Genomic DNA, 12,744 nt, shown 5'->3' on the forward strand with positions numbered 1-12,744 from the left:
ATCTCTATTTTGCTCTTTGTCACTCTTTTTTCCCTTTTTCATTCAAAACATTACTTTGAAAATCTTCACAAAACCACGTTTTTTTGTTTTTCAATTTAAGATGACCCATTCTAATGTTCACAGAACAATACTTTTCTTTTTAAAATGTCTTAAACATTTGCGTGATGAAAATTATTTTTACATGTAAGGACCAATAATAAGGTGCTGCTGAGATTTGAACTCAGGATTTCCTGTTTGCGAGACAGGCGCTTTAACCACTTAGCCACAGCACCTATTTTAGTGATACAGAAGGGATCATTAATTTAGTATTGGTGATCAAATTCTGTGCCTGTGTTAAAGTGTCTTAATATGTATTCTAATGTTAAACAAGCAAGGATTCCTAATCTGTAAAAAAGAATAGCTATGTTGTATTACAAAAGAACACATTTTAAACTCAATCCCATATTTTTAATAGTTCATAAATAAGTGTTTTACATATATTCATCAATATTGCTCAAATCTAGGGTTATATTTCATCTGCCTCTTGCTCATTGAAATACCTTTTTGATTTTTGCAATCACAGTATTGTTACTATAATATTGAAAACACTTTCAGTTTTTATTAGGTTTAAGATGATCTGTTCAACCGAAAGATAAATCAGACTTTTCTAATTGAATTGAATCGCAGGACGACTTAATGAAAATAGTTTTTTTATATAAGAATGAGGAAAGCAAGGCACTGCTGAGATTTGAACTCAGGATCTCCTGTTTACTAGACAGGCGCTTTAACCAGCTAAGCCACAGCACCCTCTTGAAAATGCTTTAAGGAACAGTTTGCCATATGGTGTTCAAGAGAATCCTGAGTTTTTCACTTTCATAATCATTTCTCAGTTCAGAAAACGCTCTACTCAACTACTTTAGACGAGGATACTGATCCTATTCATAAACACCTCATTGATATATTGCTTATCTTGTTCATAAATGTTTTAATCATGCCTTCTTTAAGAATTCATTACTTGAATTCAACTCTAGAATGATTTTTTATCTCTATTTTGCTCTTTGTCACTCTTTTTTCCCTTTTTCATTCAAAACATTACTTTGAAAATCTTCACAACACCACGTTTTTTTGTTTTTCAATTTAAGATGACCCATTCTAATGTTCACAGAACAACACTTTTCTTTTTAAATGTATTAAACATTTGCGTGACGAAAATTATTTTTACATGTAAGGACCAATAATAAGGTGCTGCTGAGATTTGAACTCAGGATTTCCTGTTTACGAGACAGGCGCTTTAACCACTTAGCCACAGCACCTACTTTAGTGATACAGAAGGGATCATTAATTTAGAATTGGTGATCAAATTCTGTGCCTGTGTTAAAGTGTCTTAATATGTATTCTAATGTTAAACAAGCAAGGATTCCTAATCTGTAAACACGAATAGCTATGTTGTATTACAAAAGAACACATTTTAAACTCAATCCCATATTTTGAATAGTTCATAAATAAGTGTTTTACATATATTAATCAATATTGCTCAAATCTAGGGTTATATTTCATCTGCCTCTTGCTCATTGAAATACCTTTTTGATTTTTGCAATCACAGTATTGTTACTATAATATTGAAAACACTTTCAGTTTTTATTAGGTTTAAGATGATCTGTTCAACCGAAAGATAAATCAGACTTTTCTAATTTAATTAAATCGCAGGACGAATTAATGAAAATAGTTTTTTATTTAAGAATGAGGAAAGCAAGGCACTGCTGAGATTTGAACTCAGGATCTCCTGTTTACTAGACAGGCGCTTTAACCAGCTAAGCGACAGCACCCTCTTGAAAATGCTTTTAGGAACAGTTTTCCATATGGTGTTCAAGAGAATCCTGAGTTTTTCACTTTCATAATCATTTCTCAGTTCAGAAAACGCTCTACTCAACTACTTTAGACGAGGATACTGATCCTATTGATAAACACCTCATTGATATATTGCTTATCCTGTTCATAAATGTTTTAATTATGCCTTCTTTAAGAATGCATTACTTGAATTCAACTCTAGAATGATTTCTTATCTCTATTTTGCTCTTTGTCACTCTTTTTTCCCTTTTTCATTCAAAACATTACTTTGAAAATCTTCGCAACACCACGTTTTTTTGTATTTCATTTTAAGATGACCCATTCTAATGTTCACATAACAATACTTTTCTTTTTAAAACGCATTAAATATTTGCGTGATGAAAATTATTTTTACATGTAAGGACCAATAATAAGGTGCTGCTGACATTTGAACTCAGGATTTCCTGTTTACGAGACAGACGCTTTAACCACTTAGCAACAGTACCTATTTTAGTGATACAGAAGGGATCATTAATTTAGTATTGGTGATCAAATTCTGTGCCTGTGTTAAAGTGTCTTAATATGTATTCTAATGTTAAACAAGCAAGGATTCCTAATCTGTAAACACGAATAGCTATGTTGTATTACAAAAGAACACATTTTAAACTCAATCCCATATTTTGAATAGTTCATAAATAAGTGTTTTACATATATTCATCAATATTGCTCAAATCTAGGGTTATATTTCATCTGCCTCTTGCTCATTGAAAAACCTTTTTGATTTTTGCAATCACAGTATTGTTACTATAATATTGAAAACACTTTCAGTTTTTATTAGGTTTAAGATGATCTGTTCAACCGAAAGATAAATCAGACTTTTCTAATTTAATTGAATCGCAGGACGACTTAATGAAAATAATTTTTTATTTAAGAATGAGGAAAGCAAGGCACTGCTGAGATTTGAACTCAGGATCTCCTGTTTACTAGACAGGCGCTTTAACCAGCTAAGCCACAGCACCCTCTTGAAAAAGGTTTAAGGAACAGTTTGCCATATGGTGTTCAAGAGAAACCTGAGTTTTTTACTTTCATAATCATTTCTCAGTTCAGAAAACGCACTACTCAAATAGTTTAGACGAGGATACTGATCCTATTGATAAACACCTCATTGATATATTGCTTATCCTGTTCATAAATGTTTTAATTATGCCTTCTTTAAGAATGCATTACTTGAATTCAACTCTAGAATGATTTTTTATCTCTATTTTGCTCTTTGTCACTCTTTTTTCCCTTTTTCATTCAAAGCATTACTTTGAAAATCTTCACAATACCATGTTTTTTTGTTTTTCAATTTAAGATGACCCATTCTAATGTTCACAGAACAACACTTTTCTTTTTAAATGTATTAAACATTTGCGTGACGAAAATTATTTTTACATGTAAGGACCAATAATAAGGTGCTGCTGAGATTTGAACTCAGGATTTCCTGTTTACGAGACAGGCGCTTTAACCACTTAGCCACAGCACCTATTTTAGTGATACAGAAGGGATCATTAATTTAGTATTGGTGATCAAATTCTGTGCCTGTGTTAAAGTGTCTTAATATCTATTCTAATGTTAAACAAGCAAGGAGTCCTAATCTGTAAACACGAATAGCTATGTTGTATTACAAAAGAACACATTTTAAACTCAATCCCATATTTTGAATAGTTCATAAATAAGTGTTTTACATATATTAATCAATATTGCTCAAATCTAGGGTTATATTTTATCTGCCTGTTGCTCATTGAAATACCTTTTTGATTTTTGCAATCAAGTATTGTTACTATAATATTGAAAACACTTTCCGTTTTTATTAGGTTTAAGATGATCTGTTCAACCGAAAGATAAATCAGACTTTTCTAATTTAATTGAATCGCAGGACGAATTAATGAAAATAGTTTTTTATTTAAGAATGAGGAAAGCAAGGCACTGCTGAGATTTGAACTCAGGATCTCCTGTTTACTAGACAAGCGCTTTAACCAGCTAAGCGACAGCACCCTCTTGAAAATGCTTTAAGGAACAGTTTGCCATATGGTGTTCAAGAGAATCCTGAGTTTTTCACTTTCATAATCATTTCTCAGTTCAGAAAACGCTCTCCTCAACTACTTTAGACGAGGATACTGATCCTATTGATAAACACCTCATTGATATATTGCTTATCCTGTTCATAAATGTTTTAATTATGCCTTCTTTAAGAATGCATTACTTGACTTCAACGCTAGAATGATTTTTTATCTCTCTTTTGCTCTTTGTCACTCTTTTTTCCCTTTTTCATTCAAAGCATTACTTTGAAAATCTTCACAATACCACGTTTTTTTGTTTTTCAATTTAAGATGACCCATTCTAATGTTCACAGAACAACACTTTTCTTTTTAAAATGTATTAAACATTTGCGTGATGAAAATTATTTTTACATGTAAGGACCAATAATAAGGTGCTGTTGAGATTTGAACTCAGGTTTTCCTGTTTAGGAGACAGGCGATTTAACCACTTAGCCACAGCACCTACTTTAGTGATATAGAAGGGATCATTAATTTAGTATTGGTGATCAAATTCTATGCCTGTGTTAAAGTGTCTTAATATGTATTCTAATGTTAAACAAGCAAGGATTCCTAATCTGTAAACAAGAATAGCTATGTTGTATTAAAAAAGAACACATTTTAAACTCAATCCCATATTTTGAATAGTTCATAAATAAGTGTTTTACATATATTCATCAATATTGCTCAAATCTAGGGTTATATTTCATCTGCCTCTTGCTCATTGAAATACCTTTTTGATTTTTGCAATCACAGTATTGTTACTATAATATTGAAAACACTTTCAGTTTTTATTAGGTTTAAGATGATCTGTTCAACCGAAAGATAAATCAGACTTTTCTAATTGAATTGAATCGCAGGACGACTTAATGAAAATAGTTTTTTATATAAGAATGAGGAAAGCAAGGCACTGCTGAGATTTGAACTCAGGATCTCCTGTTTACTAAACAGGCGCTTTAACCAGCTAAGCCACAGCACCCTCTTGAAAAAGTTTTAAGGAACAGTTTGCCATATGGTGTTCAAGAGAAACCTGAGTTTTTCACTTTCATAATCATTTCTCAGTTCAGAAAACGCACTACTCAAATAGTTTAGACGAGGATACTAATCCTATTGATAAACACCTCATTGATATATTGCTTATCCTGTTCATAAATGTTTTAATTATGCCTTCTTTAAGAATGCATTACTTGAATTCAACTCTAGAATGATTTTTTATCTCTATTTTGCTCTTTGTCACTCTTTTTTCCCTTTTTCATTCAAAGCATTACTTTGAAAATCTTCACAATACCATGTTTTTTTGTTTTTCAATTTAAGATGACCCATTCTAATGTTCACAGAACAACACTTTTCTTTTTAAATGTATTAAACATTTGTGTGATGAAAATTATTTTTACATGTAAGGACCAATAATAAGGTGCTGCTGAGATTTGAACTCAGGATTTCCTGTTTACGAGACAGGCGCTTTAACCACTTAGCCACAGCACCTCATTTTGTGATACAGAAGGGATCATTAATTTAGTATTGGTGATCAAATTCTGTGCCTGTGTTAAAGTGTCTTAATATGTATTCTAATGTTAAACAAGCAAGGATTCCTAATCTGTAAACAAGAATAGCTATGTTGTATTAAAAAAGAACACATTTTAAACTCAATCCCATATTTTGAATAGTTTATAAATAAGTGTTTTACAAATATTCATCAATATTGCTCAAATCTAGGGTCATATTTCATCTGCATCTTGCTCATTGAAATACCTTTTTAAATTTGCAATCACAGTATTGTTACTATAATATTGAAAACACTTTCAGTTTTTATTAGGTTTAAGATGATCTGTTCAACCGAAAGATAAATCAGACTTTTCTAATTTAATTGAATCGCAGGACGACTTAATGAAAATAATTTTTTATTTAAGAATGAGGAAAGCAAGGCACTGCTGAGATTTGAACTCAGGATCTCCTGTTTACTAGACAGGCACTTTAACCAGCTAAGCCACAGCACCCTTTTGAAAATGCTTTAAGGAACAGTTTGCCATATGGTGTTCAAGAGAAACCTGAGTTTTTCATTTTCATAATCATTTCTCAGTTCAGAAAACGCTCTACTCACCTACTTTAGATGAGGATACTGATCCTATTGATAAACACCTCATTGATATATTGCTTATCCTGTTCATAAATGTTTTAATTATGCCTTCTTTAAGAATGCATTAATTGATTTCAACTCTAGAATGATTTTTTATCTCTATTTTGCTCTTTGTCACTCTTTTTTCCCTTTTTCATTCAAAGCATTACTTTGAAAATCTTCACAATACCACGTTTTTTTGTTTTTCAATTTAAGATGACCCATTCTAATGTTCACAGAACAACACTTTTCTTTTTAAAATGTATTAAACATTTGCGTGATGAAAATTAGTTTTTACATGTAAGGACCAATAATAAGGTGCTGCTGAGATTTGAACTCAGGATTTCCTGTTTACGAGACAGGCGCTTTAACCACTTAGCCACAGCACCTACTTTAGTTATATAGAAGGGATCATTAATTTAGTATTGGTGATCAAATTCTATGCCTGTGTTAAAGTGTCTTAATATGTATTCTAATGTTAAACAAGCAAGGATTCCTAATCTGTAAACAAGAATAGCTATGTTGTATTAAAAAAGAACACATTTTAAACTCAATCCCATATTTTGAATAGTTCATAAATAAGTGTTTTACATATATTCATCAATATTGCTCAAATCTAGGGTTATATTTCATCTGCCTCTTGCTCATTGAAATACCTTTTTGATTTTGCAATCACAGTATTGTTACTATAATATTGAAAACACTTTCAGTTTTTATTAGGTTTAAGATGATCTGTTCAATCGAAAGATAAATCAGACTTTTCTAATTGAATTGAATCGCAGGACGAATTAATGAAAATAGTTTTTTATTTAAGAATGAGGAAAGCAAGGCACTGCTGAGATTTGAACTCAGGATCTCCTGTTTACTAGACAGGAGCTTTAACCAGCTAAGCCACAGCACCCTCTTGAAAATGCTTTAAGGAACAGTTTGCCATATGGTGTTCAAGAGACTCCTGAGTTTTTCACTTTCATAATCATTTCTCAGTTCAGAAAACGCTCTACTCAACTACTTTAGACGAGGATACTGATCCTATTGATAAACACCTCATTGATATATTGCTTATCCTGTTCATAAATGTTTTAATTATGCCTTCTTTAAGAATGCATTACTTGATTTCAACTCTAGAATGATTTCTTATCTCTATTTTGCTCTTTGTCACTCTTTTTTCCGTTTTTCATTCAAAGCATTACTTTGAAAATCTTCACAATACCATGTTTTTTAGTTTTTCAATTTAAGATGACCCATTCTAATGTTCACAGAACAACACTTTTCTTTTTAAAATGTATTAAACATAGCGTGATGAAAATTATTTTTACATGTAAGGACCAATAATAAGGTGCTGCTGAGATTTGAACTCAGGATTTCCTGTTTACGAGACAGGCGCTTTAACCACTTAGCCACAGCACCTATTTTAGTAATACAGAAGGGATCATTAATTTAGTATTGGTGATCAAATTCTGTGCCTGTGTTAAAGTGTCTTAAAATGTATTCTAATGTTAAACAAGCAAGGATTCCTAATCTGTAAACAAGAATAGCTATGTTGTATTAAAAAAGAACACATTTTAAACTCAATCCCATATTTTGAATAGTTTATAAATAAGTGTTTTACATATATTCATTAATATTGCTCAAATCTAGGGTCATATTTCATCTTCCTCTTGCTCATTGAAATACCTTTTTAATTTTGCAATCACAGGATTGTTACTATAATATTGAAAACACTTTCAGTTTTTATTAGGTTTAAGATGATCTGTTCAACCGAAAGATAAATCAGACTTTTCTAATTTAATTGAATCGCAGGACGACTTAATGAAAATAATTTTTTATTTAAGAATGAGGAAAGCAAGGCACTGCTGAGATTTGAACTCAGGATCTCCTGTTTACTAGACAGGCGCTTTAACCAGCTAAGCCACAGCACCCTCTTGAAAATGCTTAAAGGAACAGTTTGCCATATGGTGTTCAAGAGAAACCTGAGTTTTTCACATTCATAATCATTTCTCAGTTCAGAAAACGCACTACTCAAATAGTTTAGACGAGGATACTGATCCTATTGATAAACACCTCATTGATATATTGCTTATCCTGTTCATAAATGTTTTAATTATCCTTCTTTAAGAATGCATTACTTGAATTCAACTCTAGAATGATTTTTTATCTCTATTTTGCTCTTTGTCACTCTTTTTTCCCTTTTTCATTCAAAGCATTACTTTGAAAATCTTCACAATACCACGTTTTTTTGTTTTTCAATTTAAGATGACCCATTCTAATGTTCACAGAACAACACTTTTCTTTTTAAAATGTATTAAACATTTGCGTGACGAAAATTAATTTTACATGTAAGGACCAATAATAAGGTGCTGCTGAGATTTGAACTCAGGATTTCCTGTTGACGAGACAGGCGCTTTAACCACTTAGCCACAGCACCTATTTTAGTGATAAAGAAGGGATCATTAATTTAGTATTGGTGATCAAATTCTGTGCCTGTGTTAAAGTGTCTTAATATGTATTCTAATGTTAAACAAGCAAGGATTCCTAATCTGTAAACACGAATTGCTATGTTGTATTAAAAAAGAACACATTTTAAACTCAATCCCATATTTTGAATAGTTCATAAATAAGTGTTTTACATATATTCATCAATATTGCTCAAATCTAGGGTTATATTTCGTCTGCCTCTTGCTCATTGAAATAACTTTTTGATTTTGCAATCACAGTATTGTTACTATAATATTGAAACACTTTCAGTTTTTATTAGGTTTAAGATGATCTGTTCAACCGAAAGATAAATCAGACTTTTCTAATTGAATTGAATCGCAGGACGAATTAATGAAAATAGTTTTTTATTTAAGAATGAGGAAAGCAAGGCACTGCTGAGATTTGAACTCAGGATCTCCTGTTTACTAGACAGGCTCTTTAACCAGCTAAGCCACAGCACCCTCTTGAAAATGCTTTAAGGAACAGTTTGCCATATGGTGTTCAAGAGACTCCTGAGTTTTTCACTTTCATAATCATTTCTCAGTTCAGAAAACGCTCTACTCAACTACTTTAGACGAGGATACTGATCCTATTGATAAACACCTCATTGATATATTGCTTATCCTGTTCATAAATGTTTTAATTATGCCTTCTTTAAGAATGCATTACTTGATTTCAACTCTAGAATGATTATTTATCTCTATTTTGCTCTTTGTCACTCTTTTTTCCGTTTTTCATTCAAAGCATTACTTTGAAAATCTTCACAATACCATGTTTTTTAGTTTTTCAATTTAAGATGACCCATTCTAATGTTCACAGAACAACACTTTTCTTTTTAAAATGTATTAAACATTTGCGTGAAGAAAATTATTTTTACATGTAAGGACCAATAATAAGGTGCTGCTGAGATTTGAACTCAGGATTTCCTGTTAAGAGACAGGCGCTTTAACCACTTAGCCACAGCACCTATTTTAGTGATACAGAAGGGATCATTAATTTAGTATTGGTGATCAAATTCTGTGCCTGTGTTAAAGTGTCTTAAAATGTATTCTAATGTTAAACAAGCAAGGATTCCTAATCTGTAAACAAGAATAGCTATGTTGTATTAAAAAAGAACACATTTTAAACTCAATCCCATATTTTGAATAGTTTATAAATAAGTGTTTTACATATATTCATCAATATTGCTCAAATCTAGGGTCATATTTCATCTGCCTCTTGCTCATTGAAATACCTTTTTAATTTTGCAATCACAGTATTGTTTCTATAATATTGAAAACACTTTCAGTTTTTATTAGGTTTGAGATGATCTGTTTAACCGAAAGATGAATCAGACTTTTCTAATTTAATTGAATCGCAGGACGACTTAATGAAAATAATTTTTTATTTAAGAATGAGGAAAGCAAGGCACTGCTGAGATTTGAACTCAGGATCTCCTGTTTACTAGACAGGCGCTTTAACCAGCTAAGCCACAGAACCCTCTTGAAAAAGTTTTAAGGAACAGTTTGCCATATGGTGTTCAAGAGAAACCTGAGTTTTTCACTTTCATAATCATTTCTCAGTTCAGAAAACGCACTACTCAAATAGTTTAGACGAGGATACTGATCCTATTGATAAACACCTCATTGATATATTGCTTATCCTGTTCATAAATGTTTTAATTATGCCTTCTTTAAGAATGCATTACTTGAATTCAACTCTAGAATGATTTTTTATCTCTATTTTGCTCTTTGTCACTCTTTTTTCCCTTTTTCATTCAAAGCATTACTTTGAAAATCTTCACAATACCATGTTTTTTTGTTTTTCAATTTAAGATGACCCATTCTAATGTTCACAGAACAACACTTTTCTTTTTAAATGTATTAAACATTTGTGTGATGAAAATTATTTTTACATGTAAGGACCAATAATAAGGTGCTGCTGAGATTTGAACTCAGGATTTCCTGTTTACGAGACAGGCGCTTTAACCACTTAGCCACAGCACCTAATTTAGTGATACAGAAGGGATCATTAATTTAGTATTGGTGATCAAATTCTGTGCCTGTGTTAAAGTGTCTTAATATGTATTCTAATGTTAAACAAGCAAGGATTCCTAATCTGTAAACAAGAATACCTATGTTGTATTAAAAAAGAACACATTTTAAACTCAATCCCATATTTTGAATAGTTTATAAATAAGTGTTTTACAAATATTCATCAATATTGCTCAAATCTAGGGTCATATTTCATCTGCATCTTGCTCATTGAAATACCTTTTTAAATTTGCAATCACAGTATTGTTACTATAATATTGAAAACACTTTCAGTTTTTATTAGGTTTAAGATGATCTGTTCAACCGAAAGATAAATCAGACTTTTCTAATTTAATTGAATCGCAGGACGACTTAATGAAAATAATTTTTTATTTAAGAATGAGGAAAGCAAGGCACTGCTGAGATTTGAACTCAGGATCTCCTTTTTACTAGACAGGCGCTTTAACCAGCTAAGCCACAGCACCCTTTTGAAAATGCTTTAAGGAACAGTTTGCCATATGGTGTTCAAGAGAAACCTGAGTTTTTCATTTTCATAATCATTTCTCAGTTCAGAAAACACTCTACTCACCTACTTTAGATGAGGATACTGATCCTATTGATAAACACCTCATTGATATATTGCTTATCCTGTTCATAAATGTTTTAATTAAGCCTTCTTTAAGAATGCATTAATTGATTTCAACTCTAGAATGATTTTTTATCTCTATTTTGCTCTTTGTCACTCTTTTTTCCCTTTTTCATTCAAAGCATTACTTTGAAAATCTTCACAATACCACGTTTTTTTGTTTTTCAATTTAAGATGACCCATTCTAATGTTCACAGAACAACACTTTTCTTTTTAAAATGTATTAAACATTTGCGTGATGAAAATTAGTTTTTACATGTAAGGACCAATAATAAGGTGCTGCTGAGATTTGAACTCAGGATTTCCTGTTTACGAGACAGGCGCTTTAACCACTTAGCCACAGCACCTACTTTAGTTATATAGAAGGGATCATTAATTTAGTATTGGTGATCAAATTCTATGCCTGTGTTAAAGTGTCTTAATATGTATTCTAATGTTAAACAAGCAAGGATTCCTAATCTGTAAACAAGAATAGCTATGTTGTATTAAAAAAGAACACATTTTAAACTCAATCCCATATTTTGAATAGTTCATAAATAAGTGTTTTACATATATTCATCAATATTGCTCAAATCTAGGGTTATATTTCATCTGCCTCTTGCTCATTGAAATACCTTTTTGATTTTGCAATCACAGTATTGTTACTATAATATTGAAAACACTTTCAGTTTTTATTAGGTTTAAGATGATCTGTTCAATCGAAAGATAAATCAGACTTTTCTAATTTAATTGAATCGCAGGACGAATTAATGAAAATAGTTTTTTATTTAAGAATGAGGAAAGCAAGGCACTGCTGAGATTTGAACTCAGGATCTCCTGTTTACTAGACAGGAGCTTTAACCAGCTAAGCCACAGCACCCTCTTGAAAATGCTTTAAGGATCAGTTTGCCATATGGTGTTCAAGAGACTCCTGAGTTTTTCACTTTCATAATCATTTCTCAGTTCAGAAAACGCTCTACTCAACTACTTTAGACGAGGATACTGATCCTATTGATAAACACCTCATTGATATATTGCTTATCCTGTTCATAAATGTTTTAATTATGCCTTCTTTAAGAATGCATTACTTGATTTCAACTCTAGAATGATTTCTTATCTCTATTTTGCTCTTTGTCACTCTTTTTTCCATTTTTCATTCAAAGCATTACTTTGAAAATCTTCACAATACCATGTTTTTTAGTTTTTCAATTTAAGATGACCCATTCTAATGTTCACAGAACAACACTTTTCTTTTTAAAATGTATTAAACATAGCGTGATGAAAATTATTTTTACATGTAAGGACCAATAATAAGGTGCTGCTGAGATTTGAACTCAGGATTTCCTGTTTACGAGACAGGCGCTTTAACCACTTAGCCACAGCACCTATTTTAGTGATACAGAAGGGATCATTAATTTTGTATTGGTGATCAAATTCTGTGCCTGTGTTAAAGTGTCTTAAAATGTATTCTAATGTTAAACAAGCAAGGATTCCTAATCTGTAAACAAGAATAGCTATGTTGTATTTAAAAAGAACACATTTTAAACTCAATCCCATATTTTGAATAGTTTATAAATAAGTGTTTTACACATATTCATCAATATTGCTCAAATCTAGGGTCATATTTCATCT

The 12,744-nt window shown here is 31.3% G+C and overlaps 16 non-coding genes across 16 annotated transcripts; all 16 read right to left on the minus strand.

Moving 5' to 3' along the window:
* Nucleotides 1-712: 712 nt before the first annotated feature.
* TRNAT-AGU (transfer RNA threonine (anticodon AGU)) lies at nucleotides 713-786 on the minus strand. Its single transcript has one exon. It is a non-coding gene; the product is annotated as a tRNA-Thr (tRNA).
* A 433-nt stretch (nucleotides 787-1,219) lies between these two features.
* On the minus strand, nucleotides 1,220-1,292 carry TRNAT-CGU (transfer RNA threonine (anticodon CGU)). Its single transcript has one exon. It is a non-coding gene; the product is annotated as a tRNA-Thr (tRNA).
* Nucleotides 1,293-2,751: 1,459 nt separating this feature from the next.
* On the minus strand, nucleotides 2,752-2,825 carry TRNAT-AGU (transfer RNA threonine (anticodon AGU)). Its single transcript has one exon. It is a non-coding gene; the product is annotated as a tRNA-Thr (tRNA).
* A 433-nt stretch (nucleotides 2,826-3,258) lies between these two features.
* On the minus strand, nucleotides 3,259-3,331 carry TRNAT-CGU (transfer RNA threonine (anticodon CGU)). Its single transcript has one exon. It is a non-coding gene; the product is annotated as a tRNA-Thr (tRNA).
* Nucleotides 3,332-4,789: 1,458 nt separating this feature from the next.
* Nucleotides 4,790-4,863, minus strand: TRNAT-AGU (transfer RNA threonine (anticodon AGU)). The gene has a single exon. It is a non-coding gene; the product is annotated as a tRNA-Thr (tRNA).
* A 433-nt stretch (nucleotides 4,864-5,296) lies between these two features.
* Nucleotides 5,297-5,369, minus strand: TRNAT-CGU (transfer RNA threonine (anticodon CGU)). The gene has a single exon. It is a non-coding gene; the product is annotated as a tRNA-Thr (tRNA).
* Nucleotides 5,370-5,807: 438 nt separating this feature from the next.
* TRNAT-AGU (transfer RNA threonine (anticodon AGU)) lies at nucleotides 5,808-5,881 on the minus strand. Its single transcript has one exon. It is a non-coding gene; the product is annotated as a tRNA-Thr (tRNA).
* A 435-nt stretch (nucleotides 5,882-6,316) lies between these two features.
* TRNAT-CGU (transfer RNA threonine (anticodon CGU)) lies at nucleotides 6,317-6,389 on the minus strand. The gene has a single exon. It is a non-coding gene; the product is annotated as a tRNA-Thr (tRNA).
* A 438-nt stretch (nucleotides 6,390-6,827) lies between these two features.
* Nucleotides 6,828-6,901, minus strand: TRNAT-AGU (transfer RNA threonine (anticodon AGU)). The gene has a single exon. It is a non-coding gene; the product is annotated as a tRNA-Thr (tRNA).
* A 433-nt stretch (nucleotides 6,902-7,334) lies between these two features.
* On the minus strand, nucleotides 7,335-7,407 carry TRNAT-CGU (transfer RNA threonine (anticodon CGU)). Its single transcript has one exon. It is a non-coding gene; the product is annotated as a tRNA-Thr (tRNA).
* Nucleotides 7,408-7,845: 438 nt separating this feature from the next.
* TRNAT-AGU (transfer RNA threonine (anticodon AGU)) lies at nucleotides 7,846-7,919 on the minus strand. The gene has a single exon. It is a non-coding gene; the product is annotated as a tRNA-Thr (tRNA).
* Nucleotides 7,920-8,352: 433 nt separating this feature from the next.
* Nucleotides 8,353-8,425, minus strand: TRNAT-CGU (transfer RNA threonine (anticodon CGU)). The gene has a single exon. It is a non-coding gene; the product is annotated as a tRNA-Thr (tRNA).
* Nucleotides 8,426-10,387: 1,962 nt separating this feature from the next.
* On the minus strand, nucleotides 10,388-10,460 carry TRNAT-CGU (transfer RNA threonine (anticodon CGU)). Its single transcript has one exon. It is a non-coding gene; the product is annotated as a tRNA-Thr (tRNA).
* Nucleotides 10,461-11,407: 947 nt separating this feature from the next.
* Nucleotides 11,408-11,480, minus strand: TRNAT-CGU (transfer RNA threonine (anticodon CGU)). The gene has a single exon. It is a non-coding gene; the product is annotated as a tRNA-Thr (tRNA).
* A 438-nt stretch (nucleotides 11,481-11,918) lies between these two features.
* On the minus strand, nucleotides 11,919-11,992 carry TRNAT-AGU (transfer RNA threonine (anticodon AGU)). Its single transcript has one exon. It is a non-coding gene; the product is annotated as a tRNA-Thr (tRNA).
* A 433-nt stretch (nucleotides 11,993-12,425) lies between these two features.
* On the minus strand, nucleotides 12,426-12,498 carry TRNAT-CGU (transfer RNA threonine (anticodon CGU)). The gene has a single exon. It is a non-coding gene; the product is annotated as a tRNA-Thr (tRNA).
* Between the last annotated feature and the right edge of the window lie 246 nt (nucleotides 12,499-12,744).

This window comes from Triturus cristatus, chromosome 8 (assembly GCF_964204655.1).
Source record: "Triturus cristatus chromosome 8, aTriCri1.1, whole genome shotgun sequence".
Classification (NCBI taxonomy): Eukaryota; Metazoa; Chordata; class Amphibia; order Caudata; family Salamandridae; genus Triturus; species Triturus cristatus.